Consider the following 13,795-nt stretch of genomic DNA (forward strand, 5'->3'; position numbering starts at 1 on the left):
CCTGTATAATGCAGCCCAGGATCCATTCAATCGTGTTTGCTCTGTAGCTGCAACCACCAGAACCAGCTCAGGCGTCGTAATCAGAGGTGCTTCTCGAACCCCTCCCCCCCCTCGTGCGAGTATAGGCCCAAAAATACTCCATCTCTGCCACTCGTGTGTTGTAAAACAGGCCCCGTTTTATCAGCAGTCCTTCAGAACCGCAATATTAGCCATATGTGCGGCCGAGTTGGGACTCATCATCGCGCAACGTCCCGCGGAACCCACCTACGTTCTGCCACGCCGGCAGTTGCATCAAATTTGTGCGCTTGGAACCGCAGAGCCGGTGGGGGCACAGCCATCGAGAAAATGGGTTGTTGATTTTTCATTATTTCTCCTGCATCCCAAACGCATTTTGCCAGTGTGAGTCCGTTTTTTGGGGAGGAAGATAATCAAGCAGTAATGAGATGTGGGGCTATTATGACTCCAGTGTTTCCCCTCTCTGTTTGGTGGATAAAATACGTCTTAACGTCCGTGGAATATTAGGGAATAAGTAGAATAAAACTGACGGCGTTGCGGGCGGAAATTGCGCCATCGTGCAACGGTAGAGCGTGACCTGCCGGTTTATCTGGAGCTCAATAGAACACTGCAAGGCGGGAGAGTCAGAGACGTGGAGGGGAAGAGGTTCCAGTCAACAGGAAGCAGCAGATTCATAGATCATACAGCGCAGAAGCATCGCTGGCTCAAGTGTTTAGGCTGGGCTCTTTGTGTTTATCCTCCACCAGCTTGTTTTTTGTACTCTCCAGCAACTTCAACTTTGACCTCCTGGCACCTCTGGACGCTGTTTTACCGCACATCAGAAACAGATTCAATTATGAGGAAGCGTGGCGGTAGAGCGATCCGCACTGGCCTCAGAGCAGCGTGCATGTTCTCCAAACACCTCCGCACGTTCTTCCTCTCACAATCCCTAACGTGCACGCTCGTGTGGTTGTTTTCCACGACTGCATCCAAAGATATTCCAGTCCAGATGTCTTAGCTGAGGAAATGAGTTGTATTAATGAATACTGTAGAAACGTGGCGCAGATTGTTAAAATATCCATCATTCAACAGCTAAAATGGAACGGAGACAAAAGGATGCTGGTATGAATTGATCAGAGCCTCAAACATGACTCTTTTACTAATGTAACCTCACCTCTGCAGGATACGCACAACAGCAGACAGCCACAAAATGAAAACGGAAGTTAATATTTATCAAAGTGTCAGCGTTGGAACCTGTTTCAAGCATCTGCATGAATGCAGGTTTTTTTATTATTATTTTTAGCTTCAATCTTGACAGATTACTACAAAAGCACTTCATTAAACCTGCAGCAGTGCTACGCTCTGTTCCCCACCCTTCGGCGGTGGAGTAACACAAGTGGCGTCAATGTGCCTGCGATTCAATAACTGCTTCTGCTATTACCCCCCCTCCCTCCCAAAAGGAAAGGCGAGCGGCTTCATCTGCATCACCTTCACCCTCAACATTTACTGTTGATAATTGTTGCTGTTGAGCCACTGCAAAGTTGGATTATTCCAATTGCGTTTTAATTGACCTGGGAGTCCAACACCGTTATAAATGATCTATAAAGCATCCATAAATTATCGTGGAAGTCGCAGTGAAGGAGACCCATCACGGTGCTGCTACTTTGTGTTCCAGTGTTTGATGCAATCTTCCACACATGAGAGCCTGCGTATATGTGCACTTCTCTGAGAGGGCCATTTAGAAAGCAGCAGGGTCAATACACATTCAGAGAGTGCATTTTCCTGAACGCTTCACCAGCCCGTAAAGCCTCAGTGCCACTTTATACCATATTCTGCTTACTGCATTAATCCATCCCGCCGAGGCGTCGTCTTGTACCCGCCGATACGACAGTCTCGCGCGTGCACGGGCGTGCGCACGTTTTCACGGCTTCAATGGCAGAAAATCCATAGCCTTTTCTGGGAGGAGGAATTCCATTAGATAATAGATATGGAATCCATCTGGATTCTTCACCTTATCTTCTCCCAGGGTGAGGGATCAATACTGGGGCTTTAGCTCAACCGCCAACAATAACAGGAAATTGATGGGACAGAGCGAGCAACGTGGGGGCTCAGGCAATGACCACTTCTGTCATGCAAATAACAGGGTGGGTTAATTGGTGAAAGGCTGCCTAATGAGGAGGAATGAGAGGCTGGTGCAGAAGGATCGGATTAGGCTGTAAATAGTCTGGATTATTGCTGCAGTTGCATGACAAAACAGCTGAGATTGGTGAGGAGAGAGGAGAGAGCAGACTTCCATCTGTCTGAACAAATGGGCGCGCACGTGGTAATGGCAGCTAATTTTCCACAGAGGCACTGAGGTTTCCTGTTGGAGTTGCCTGGCGCGTGTGTTTGCAGAGGCCGTTGCCTGGCAGAACGTTCCAAACATTAGACCAGGAAGGCAAAGGGGTTGGTGGGGGGGGGATGAGGTGAGAGCAGGGTCAGGTAGTGCGGCAACATCGCTCTCGGAGGGACCTGGGCGGGACTCCTGTCACGCACGGAAATGAGTCCTCTTGTGTTTGTGCGCGCTGCAGGTCCCTGCGTGGCCACGCGTTGGTGGGCTGCGGTTGGGAGGTGTAACAGCTGGCTGGCCACCAGGGTCCAGAGTCCATCCCGGTTGAGGTGTTTGCTGAGACCTCACCCATTGTGTCAAGGCCGAAGCGTGGAGAGATTCAACCTGTCCACCCTGAAAGATTGTCACGGTCTCCTCCTGAGCCACTCGCATGATCTTGGTCCACTGCCCCCTTTGATCCCCCCCCCCACACACACACACACCACTGACCAGCCCAAACCAGCAGGTGGTGCTGTCTTCTGTGGTATTTTTAAAATATTTCTCTCATGGAAATCTCCTGTTGCTGAGAAATCAGACAGCTTTCGCTCACTGGCACGACACCAGATTACCAGCAGCACGCTTGTTCTGATCTCTCGGAACATCACCTGCAGCAACAAAGTCAGTTGTTCTTTTATGTTTCTCAACCGCCCTCGACATTATGACCGCGCTTGTTATGGGAGTGCGATGGAGAACTAAAGTCATGTTTTCTTCTTGGCTCTAATCAGGTTCATGATCAGTTGGAGATGCAGCTTAATCCAGCGGGAGAAGACAGAATGTTCTCGCAGGAAACTTGTGTGGAAGGAAAACAATCCTGCAGTAGGTTTTGATTGAGCACCGAGCCTTTGTTCCTGGCTCCCCGCGCCTCTCTCTCTCTCCGGCACAATGATGTCATCCGTGGGAAGGTATTTCTCTCTCAGACACAACCTGTCTGCTCCTGTCAGGGGCCACAGTAACGCGAGCCGCCTTGAAAGTCTGAGAGCGAGCGCCGCTCATTTGCAGACAAGGGCGTTATTTATTTTCTCTGGAGGAGATTCAATATCTCCTCCCGCTCTCCATCCTAAACTCTGAGGCACAAATCACTCGCCCTCCAGACAAGCAGCAGAGGTTGGGAGCTCAGTCGCAGCGCCCTCCAGAACTGGAGAGCGGCCGGTTGTGTAACGTGATTAGTCAATGTTAATGTATAGCCTGTAATCAGAGAGATTTAGGATGGCTAAGGCTCTTTAGGGGGGGCTGTGTTTCTGCTGTTGAGATGCTAAGTAGACGTTGTTAGTATTAGAGCGCAGGGCTGCCAATTCCCCACCTCCTTCAGCTAAACTTTAGCTCTCCTGAAAGATCAACCATTGCCTCCATCTTCTACACACATCTTCTACGGGTAGATATGAAGGCTGGATTCTCTTATATACTTAGAAAGCCTGGTTGACACGACACCTGCAGCCTCTCTTGTGCGGAAACTTCCATGAGCTCTTGTGTGCAACTGGGGAGGAAAACAGTGTCTTTGGACACTTTGGCTCTTTCTTGAACTCCCTCCAGGAGCAGAAAATGGATCTCAGGGATCTCTGTGGTTAAGGATGACTCACTGTGACAAACATGTTGGGAAGCAACAGCGAGAGGAGAGCATGAGTCAGCAGGGCATATGTCATGATGTTTCATATATCTGAAAAGAAAGAAACACAGGACTGTCAAGAGATAGCTCCTTTTAAATATGTATCCATATATGTGAGACAAAATATGAATGAATTACAACATGCTGTAAAGGATCTTTGCCTAAAAACGTGCCTGTGCCTAAGCATTCTGAGCCGGAGTGCAGCGATCGATTGGCTTAAAAGGTTATGCGGATCAATACAAAGTTGTTTTGGGCACCAGCGCTATTATATTAATGTCATCCTGAGAAATAGTCTCTATGGCTAAGGTGGCTTGTCTGCCAGCCTGTTTTCCTTTTTAACTCCAATCAGAGGATCTTTGTTACGCTGCAAAACTGCTGCTGAAAGCTGTTTTAAATGGCAGCTTCGAATAAGATTTGTGAAAGATCTCAGCATGGGCTGCTAAAGACGTGGATATTGTGTAATTAACCTGCACATTGACCGCTGTTTTCTTTGAATCAGCAACGAGATTCAATCAGTCAATCGTCCGCAAACGCTGACGACGTTCTAAAATAAAAAGGTCACTGGTTTTTCCCTTTCACCGGCCCCACAACTGAAAATTTCTATATTTAGAGTTTAAAAAAAAAAAAAACCTGCTGAATTAACTGTGCTGTGATGGTGCGGGCTTCACTGCGGCGAGGTAGCTGTGCAGTCAAGGATGACACAGAGGTTGAAGTGGCCACACACTCACAAAGCTCTCCCCCTTCCATCCCTCAGGCTAATGTTATTCCCAAGGTCACATCCTGCATTACATAACAATGTGGAGAATAAAAAAAACCCCAAACATCTCGCACATATGCACGCAAACACGCAAACTGTGCTGCAATGGGAGGGGGGGGGGGGCAACCTAAAAATAGCAAACTCTCCGCAGCCTTCACCCCAAGTGCCCGAGTCCTACCTCTGCTTCCATGACCTTTAACCCCACCATTCTTTGGTCAGCACAAACACCTGCAAAGATGCACGTGCCGTGATTCATGCTCCTTCTCTTCACAGCCATATATTAAAGTGCAAAAACAACCTCTCTCGGCCTCTTTTTTCTTTCCTTCCCCCTCTCACTCCTTCCCATGGCCTCAGGGAGGTGTTAGCTATCTGGATGCTGCTGCTCTATTGTGAGCGCTCATTGATTGCCTCTGCGCTCCCAACAGCCAGTCCGACCAGTCAGCATGGGGCCCTGGCTGTGGGCCTTATCTCCCACTACTTAGATGTCATTCACTGCAAAGAAAAGAGAGGGAGGAAGAAAGAAAAACACCAAGAATGATTGGAAAAGAGAGAGAGAGAGAGAGAGAGAGAGAGGTGGAGGGTGTAAAAGGGCAGTTTTAGCCTCCTCAACTCTGCCGCCACGTCACCTGTTTTCTGTTACGCTCTGACTTGGCGCCTTTTTTTCCCCTCACAGTCAGAAGCCATCGATGGTGCACTCAGTCAGACTTCCTCTCGTCTTCTTTTAATGTTAAAAGGCTGTTCTGTTTCTCCGTCTCTGCAGGAGATGATGCGTTCACTGCCAGGTCTTTTGTGCTTTTGTCGCATCTGGCTGCAAACATTAAAAAAAGGGGGGTCATCAAGGGCGATTTAACTGGTTGTTTAATCTAACAAGCAGAACTGTCATTTTCAGGTGAGCTGACCCTTCGGGTGTGCATCTCAGACGCATGCAAACATCACAGGCCCCCATTCATACAATCACGCAACCCAGATTTAGATTTTTTATTAGATTTTTAAGTGGCTCGAAACTCCGCCATCAGGTGCCGTCATCTGTTCCGCACCTGAATCCATTTACACCAGAGAGAAGCAGTGTGAAAGAGGAGCGGTTAGTCACGGTGTACTCGTATCAACAGGACTTGTTTATTAGCATCTCGGTGTAGCGGCGGCCCTGACAGCACTATAAACAACCATCGCACCTCTGTGAACTGGAGAGCTGATGTCAGCACAACTGAAAGTCCCCCTTCATCATGTAGCTACATGAATCTGTGCCGGCATCCATCACTCGGCCTGCCGCCTCTTTAGCCAGAAAACTTGTCATGAGCACAAAGCCCGCGGTGAGGGTGGGGGGGGGGACACCGGGAAACCTGCAGTGCTCTGAGGCCAGCCTGGGGGTTAAGTTAGCCTCAGTCGGCGTGGACGTTCGAAACCTTTTCCGTGCACTGACTTAATACACCGCAATACAATGCAACGTGCATTAACCTTGTCGGAGCGTGTTCAGCGAGGGGTCCCTTTGATCTGCGTTAATGCATTCATTCAAACCCTCTGAAAGACTGCACCTATGAAATTATACACTGAGCCAAGTCAAGCTGTAATTACCCCACCTATAATCCATCCATCTTAGTGGCAGCACGCCGTCCGCCTCGTTTGTCGGGGAGGCTCGGGCACACGCTTGGCTATGAAAAGTGAGGACTTCTCAACCATTGTTTGACCCAGAGAGGGACCTGACCAGCTGGGAGACCCCCCCCCCCCCCCCTTCCTTATTCGACAGACATAAAAGGACTCGAGTTGACGTTAAACAAAAACGTGATGGATGATCTAGACCACAATTGAAGTAAACCCAACAATATCTGTCGGCTGCTGATCCCAACCTCGAGCAGGGACAGAGGAACCCATATGTGTCGCCTATTAAACTGAGATGAAGGCTTAAAATTGACCATCCGATGCCCCCCCGGATGTCTGGGGAAACGCCGCGTGCGCCACAATCAATATTTCTCCTGCGACATGACAGGTGAAATGCATCAATAACGGTACCATAGCACAGGCGCGGGGCGGTGGGACGGAAGGGGGGAAGAAACTAATCAGTTCGTGAGTTACCAGCTCCAGCGCTGACATTGACCACTCACCCAATCTCCAAATATGAGGAGGAGGAGACATCCAGAAATAAAAATGAGTGACTGCTAGAGCTGGTGATGTCACTGGCTGCATTTGTCCCCCATCGCTGCAGATAGCTGCTTCAACCGGGGGGCTTGGGTGTCCTTGAGACAGTATGACAGAGATACCCCCCCCCCCCCCCCCCCCCCCTGCACTGCTGCTACAGGTCTTTGGAATGGGGCTGGCTCCAGAAGCTGCAGACAGGAATTCAACCCCTGGGCTGATAGAATTATGTAAAGGAAAATTGTGTATTTAGAAGCGCCAATTTGCTCCTATTTCGTGATGATCAAGGGTCTAAAGTTATCAGTCATGGTCAATGACGTGACCGAACCCACACGCAGGGTTTTTATGACGTTTGTCGTCACTGATCCACTTCATTCTTATTTTTTCCAGGAAAAAAAAAGAAGAAATCAGCGTCCTATCATGAGGAGTGAGTGATTCTATCTGATGCACAGCGAGCTGGGCGGCCCCCCCTTCGGGCGCTCCAGCCGTCTTTGACCAGGAAGAGAGGGAAGAGCCTGCGTTCTCGCGTGCGTGTCTGCGCCGTCGTGCGTGCGCGTGCGTGCGTGTCTGAGGAGGGGAGACATTGTTCCTTGACGTCACCGTTTAGCCCAGCCATCCGCTGCTCTCAAACAGGTCTTTGTTATTCCGAGGCTTCCACCGGAGACCGGCCGCCCGCAAAACCCGGAGCACCGCCAGGAGCGTGGAACGGACCATTTGGATAACAACATGTTCACATCGCTGCCACTATTTATGGGAATAATAGAAATGTTTGCTAGTGTAATATGATACAATTATTAAGGGGTGCTATTTAAATGCCACCACTTTTTTTGGGCGCATGTTTTTTCTAAGCTAGTCCACATAAACAAGCAGAGTGTTTCCAACACAGCTAAAGAGATAAAGATAAACTGCTCCGTTTACAAAACCTTCATTACAAAGACGGGTGAGGCTCTAACGATCAGATGAACCTTATAATTCCGTATTCCCAGTTTTAAAGTTTTAAGTCTTCTTCGTTACATCACTCTATTTGTAGTCTTTCACCCGACAGCACCAGCAGATTGTCAGTCAAATATCGCACCAGCGCAATGAAAATGGTTTATTATGATTATTTTTATGAACTCTTACCCCCTGCGCTGACTCCCCCACGCTGCGGCGGCGGAGCCGTGACGTGCGCTCCGCTCCACCGTCACACCCGGCGTCCCTCCGCGGGACTCCAGTTCACACTTTCCCGCAGACCCGGGAGCCCGGCTCGCTGTGGTAACTGAATAGCCAGTGTAATCTGACACTTCAACTTGCCGTGCTCGGCGGTAGTTGATTCAGTCAGTCAGTCACACTGTCTCCGAGCCGCGCACGTCGTTTCTGCGAGCCGGAGCCAGCGAGCGAGAGCAGCGCCGTGGACACGAGGTTTAGGGGGGAACAATACGCGGATCCGCCACTCAGCTCCCCGCTTAAAGTAAGTTTGGCGCCTGCTCGGTGCGGTTATATTTTCTGTTGTTGTTCTTGAACGCGTGCGTGGGGTCGCTCGAGACGAGGCTTGGACAGATACTACCTGCTAACAATAGGGTGACCTCCCGGAAACCTTTAACAGCCGCTGATGAACTCGGGGCGGGAGGGGGTCACGGTCTGTGGCCGCCAGAGCGGCGGCGGAACGCGGCGACGCGCTGGAAGATCGCCCGGCTCCCGGGTGCCGTGCGTCCGTCTTGTGCAGACGAGTTGCCGGAGACAGAGAGCCGAAGTCAATGCGCTGCGCGGGGTCAGGTCCAGATCTATGCGGGCGGCGGATTTGTGCACGCCAGTGGCGTGTGCGTCTGTGCAGGTCTGGTCTCGGTTGATCAGCTGATGGCTCGGTCGGTGCTAAACTGAGAATGTGTGTCATTGAGCTTTGACAGGCTCCCTTCGGCGCTATTATGAGCTGCGCCGCGCACTCCGATGCGCTGCGCACTTGTGTCCATATGTTAATCTGTTGTCATGTTGTTGTTGACATTTGCTATTGGTTTAGTGATTATACTGATGATTGGGTCCTCTCAGGGTTCATTCAGAGATTAGTGCCCCCCCGCCCACAATGTAAGGTCATTGAGACCTTCCCATGTAAACAGTAGGTGATTACTATTATTATTATTTAAAGTAATTAAGTAGACGTGATTATTTCTATTACACTGAAGCGTGGATATCCATTGATTTGAACCCCCCCTGCCCTCAGAGCACACGTCGGCCTAAAACTACATCCTCAGTACCAAACTTTGTAATCCGTCCTCCAGCAGGAGCTGCTTGGAGCAGCCTTCTGCCACAAGTCTGGCGGACCCTCCCCATAAAAAAAAAATCCTCCCATCTGGATGTGAGGCCAGCCGGGGCAGAGTTCCATAGAGAGGGGGCTCCCTGCAGGAGGAGGAGGAGGAGGAGGAGACTGACACTCTTTCATGACCGTGCACCCTCCTAAAGTTTGGGAAGGGGGGGGTCACAAGAACCTGCCTTGGTAAAGCTAAAGTTAAACGGACTAGCCTTTTCCCAGGAGGTTGTTCTAGAGCTGCCAGTTGTTCCAGTAAGTGTTTCTAATATCTAATCAATAACTTATAAATTGGCTGTGCAGCTGCGATAACAAGGTGTTGTGCCCCGTGGCAGCAGTGCATCAGCTCTCTTTTGAGCTCCTTAAAGCCCGTGATCTAATTCTGTGTGAAACATAACATTATATTTTCAGACAGTGGGTGTTTATTGCAGCGGGATTGCGCTGGATTGCAGGTGCCGGTGCCGTGTCCGTTCCCTGTATGTCGAAGAACGTGTGTAAACAGATTTCGGATGCGCGCAACCACCGCTCTCTCCTTCCTTTGCTGTTTCAATCGGTGATGTAATGTAATTGTTTCAGCAGAAACACATTAATTAGTTCTGTTCAACTTCACCCCCCCCACGCTGTCGCCAAGCGGCATGAAGTCGTCTCCAAATAAAAAGCAGGGAAAATTCGCGCTTGTGGGCGTGGATTACCTTTTAACGCTGCGAGAGGAAGATGAGGAGGAATTAAAGCCATCTGCAACTTTGTGGAACTTGGAAGCGCATCTGTGTTATTGTGTGTCAGTTTTCTTTTCTCCTGTCGTCCCTCACGGGGCCTCTCAGCAGCCGGCCGGCCAACGAGGCTGAGATGAGGCAGAAGAGTGTCTCATGCTCTAAACAGGCTGAAAAGTCCCTCAGAAAGTCACTCTGAAATCAAATTTCGGGGCTGTGATGCTGGGCGCAGTCGAACACGTGGTGATTTAGAGCGAGCCGTCAGGCTCTACATACCATAATATGCTTAGAAATGGGAAAATGGAGACCGGCAACTGGGACCGTGTGTGCTGGCAGCGCTACAAGTTGCAGCATGGTGATGGAGGAGCTGTGTTTAGATGCAACAATATGCTCGTCGCCTGGATCCAACATGGAGGCTGAATGGACTCTCCGCGGTTCTCATTGAGATTTTATAGAACTCGCACAACCTAAACTCCATTTCATCTCATTCATTCCGTCGTTTGGATCAAGCCGCGGTTATTTCAGTCCAAGAAACTGTATCCCGCAGCCAATCTCCAAGATCTGTGGCTGATTAATCCCAGAGAAGATTGAGGCAGTCAGCGCTCTTTCTTCTCCGTCCTTGTGCTCGTGTGAAGTAGGGAGCTGTGACTGATTACAATCGCGAATAGGAAAAACACCTTTCTCCTCACGTCTGGCTAATTAGCTTATTGTTACTCAGCAATTTACCAACTTGTTCAGCGTTAGCCATTGTTTGCAGAGCGGCTGCGCTGCTCCAAGCTGCTAAGTGCTTTAAAACCTGCCGAACGCTAATCACTGTTTTGACAGCCTGACATTTCATCTAAGTGCTGGTGGTGGTTTGAAGAGCGCTGCACAACACTCGCCCGTTCACTTGATATGGATTCCTGTAGCTGGGTGTCTCGCCGCCATCCCATCCCACCCACTTGTGTCCTGAACAGAAGTTCTCCTTTGTTTCTGACTCTCTTTCTGTCTCACTTGTGGTGCATCTTGGCAGCCCTTTTCATCTAGCCTGAGCCTTTTGTTCCTGAACATGTCTAGTTTTGAACTTTTAATAAGGATGCCTGAGAGCTTTTTAAAGCCTAATTTTCAGAATAAAGGCTCGGCGGAGGTAACAACTTCAAATGCTTATGTTTGGGCTGGGTTTGCACCCTGATACAGCCCTCTACACGTGGAGCATTTCAGTCCAGCAAAGAGTCTAACTCTTGTTGAGAGCAGCTCCGCGGCGATCCCATCAGTTCGGGGCCCAATTGAGCCAAGGCGAGGTGCCTCGATGCCGCTCTGGTCAGCGATACCCTCCAGGCTCGAGCTGAGTGAGGAAAAATGGTTGGTAAGCTGCTTTAGTTTTCCACGGAAGTTGTGAGAATTTGCTATGAATTTCGGGTCGTCTTTAATCCTAAGTAGCCGCAAACACACCAGGACCGGGCGACGGCGTGGTCGATGCCTGGACCGGGTTCAGATCTGGACTTCAGCAGATGTAATCCGCTGGAAATCCAACTTGCAGGACAGTGAAACTAAAATCCTCTCCGCGGTTTGGACGTTCCAATTGACTTTGGTCATGGCTTATTAAAAACGGTGATTTTGGTTTCAACATTCTTCCATTACCAATCACTGCTGGGACCAGCTGCGGCACTAAATACCGCTAGTTTTCAGAATCAAGCCAGGAATCGCTCAGTGCTCCACTTCACATGGCATCCTCTGAACAAATGCAAATTAAAAACGCTTTGTTAACCTTGCAACAGGCTTTCCGGGTATGTTAATTACGCCATTCTGTCGCCGTGTCAGAGGAAATATAAACTTGATGTTTCCCTCAGACGTGCCTCTCCTTGTAAATGAGTTGTAAATGCGGAGGCAAAGCTGGCGGGACGTCGCCGTGGAAAACGCTACCTTTGCCTGTCGGATTTCTGGCGTGCAAATGAAACAAGGCCGCGCTGCAAACATTTGCATCAAGACCCTTCCTTGAATAAATAACGATTTGCTCCAGATATATTCCAGTTATCACATGGCTCCAGGCAAAGTGTCCATATTAAACGGATGTAGACGGGCAAATTCATCAGACGGATCTTTAAGTGATTTAACACGAGCAGCTCGGCTCTCGTTCTTGAAGTGCTCAGTCCTCCACCTGTGTGATGCCTGTTTGATTTGGGGTTAGGAGGGGATGCTCCTGTCCTGACCCCCCCTCCACTGCCCTCGAACCTGGATCATAAACGACACTCGTTCTCTCTCTGGGAACAATATGTTCCATCCCTCCGTTCTGCCACCGCTGCTGCCTGCACTCCAGGCTTCTCACCAGTTCCCCTCGCTCTTCCTTCTCTTTCAACCACTGGTGAATCCCTCGCGGTGCTCTCCGCTCTGCTCCGACGCTGGCGAGCCAGTCGGAGATGAACAGAAATGATACTTTGTACATCGTTGAGTGGCGTCGACGTGTGTCTGTTTAGCTTGTAAATCCAGTTTAAGCTGAACAAACTCATTGTCCTCCTCCTCCAACTGCGTGCTGTCTGTGTGCCCCCTCCCCCAGTCTCCCCTTTCAGTTGTAAGTACAGTCGCTAATTAGTCTCTCTCCCTCTTCATGCTGGGTCAGTGGGTCTGCAGTGTTGCCGCTGATCTGCTGTGTTTGCCTTGTTTCCCCGTAAACCGCTGCACTCCAGCAAGTTAGCGCACGCCGCAGCCGCCGCCTCCTCCGAGGGTCTTCGCACGTTCACGTGCCTTCAGTTTTTACTCACCTGGGACATCCTGAAGCCTTTTCAGGCCAGGTGTTATACTCCGTTTCCACTAATGCGGCTGTGCCGCTAAATGATACCGACGTTACCTAAGTAAATAAGTCTTTGTTTAAATAAACAGTTCTGAGGCCAATTCCGGCGCCGGCTGTAGCCTTATCGTAATACTTTGTCTCCCCGGGGCTCATGAAACGGACGGTAGCTGCGCCAGCCATGACAGTGCCGTGATGTCATGACAGTAAAAATGAAAGGACCTCGACAAAGGCCGTCTTTGTTGCGCTAACAATGGGCCTGTTAGGACAGGCTAACCAGAATTATGGTACCTGCCGAATTACCTCACGCTGACTCAAATGCACTTATTTGTAATCCGTTCATGAACCTTCCATACGCCACCAGTCACCTTTTACCAAGATAATGCAGCACATCCGGTGTTTCTAATAATATTTATGCCTTAAGCAGGCTCTTGTCTGGTCGGAAATGTTTGTCAAGGTGCACAGCGATGCGGATGTGGGAGGTAGACAGGGATGGCGGAGAGTCCCTAAAGGCAGGCGTTAGATTCTCTCCATCATGGCCTCCGGGGAAGCATATTTCCTTGTGTTCTGACAAAGTATATTAACTTGGATTTGCTCACTCTATTCATTCTCCGCCTCTGACGGGGGAGAGGGAGTCGTGTTATCTGTGCTCCCGTGTCACGCTACCCTCATGCATGCACCGAGTGCAAAGGTCTGCGTGTGGCTGCTGATGGTAGAGTACTTCTCATTGTCTTTGCATACGCGCACGTCACATGCAAATCCCTGTTTTTGCAGACGGGTGGAGATGCGTAGATTTATTTATTTATTTTTTTCACTTGCGCGAGCGGCCTGTTACCGAGGCCGTTTGTGTCGGTCGGAATAACTTGGATCATATTAACATGTAATCTTCAGCTCCAGCACCCTTCTGTGAAGGTTTATTTCCAACCCTGCTGATTGATAGAAAAAGTCCATTACTGCGCGCGCGGGGACTTTGCTTCGCTCGCTACCCTCGCTGCAGTTTTGACACAGGAGCCGGGCACTTTCCCAGGGTTCTGAGGACTGACTTCCCTTTCATAGTCCTGCCTGGCTGGCTCAGATAAAGGAGCATATTTTAAACCTCTGTGTGGATACAGCGGCTGTAAAGGGAGACGGTTTGTGGGCAGGGGGCCGTTCTTAAGCATTAACTCCACCATGGGGTGGGGGGGTATG

General features: G+C 49.8%; 1 protein-coding gene across 3 annotated transcripts in view; it reads left to right on the forward strand.

The window, feature by feature from the left end:
- The first annotated feature begins 8,105 nt into the window (after nucleotides 1–8,105).
- The window catches only part of zmiz1a (zinc finger, MIZ-type containing 1a), a 72,435-nt gene continuing 66,745 nt past the window's right edge, over nucleotides 8,106–13,795 (forward strand). For 2 of the 3 annotated variants that reach the window (XM_057046595.1, XM_057046597.1), the window contains exon 1: nucleotides 8,106–8,302. The gene's annotated coding sequence lies outside the window, so the exon portion shown is untranslated. The remainder of the gene's footprint in view (nucleotides 8,303–13,795) is intronic. The other variant, XM_057046596.1, reaches the window with a different exon arrangement.

The sequence above is a fragment of the Takifugu flavidus genome, chromosome 11 (assembly GCF_003711565.1).
Source record: "Takifugu flavidus isolate HTHZ2018 chromosome 11, ASM371156v2, whole genome shotgun sequence".
NCBI classification, from domain to species: Eukaryota; Metazoa; Chordata; class Actinopteri; order Tetraodontiformes; family Tetraodontidae; genus Takifugu; species Takifugu flavidus.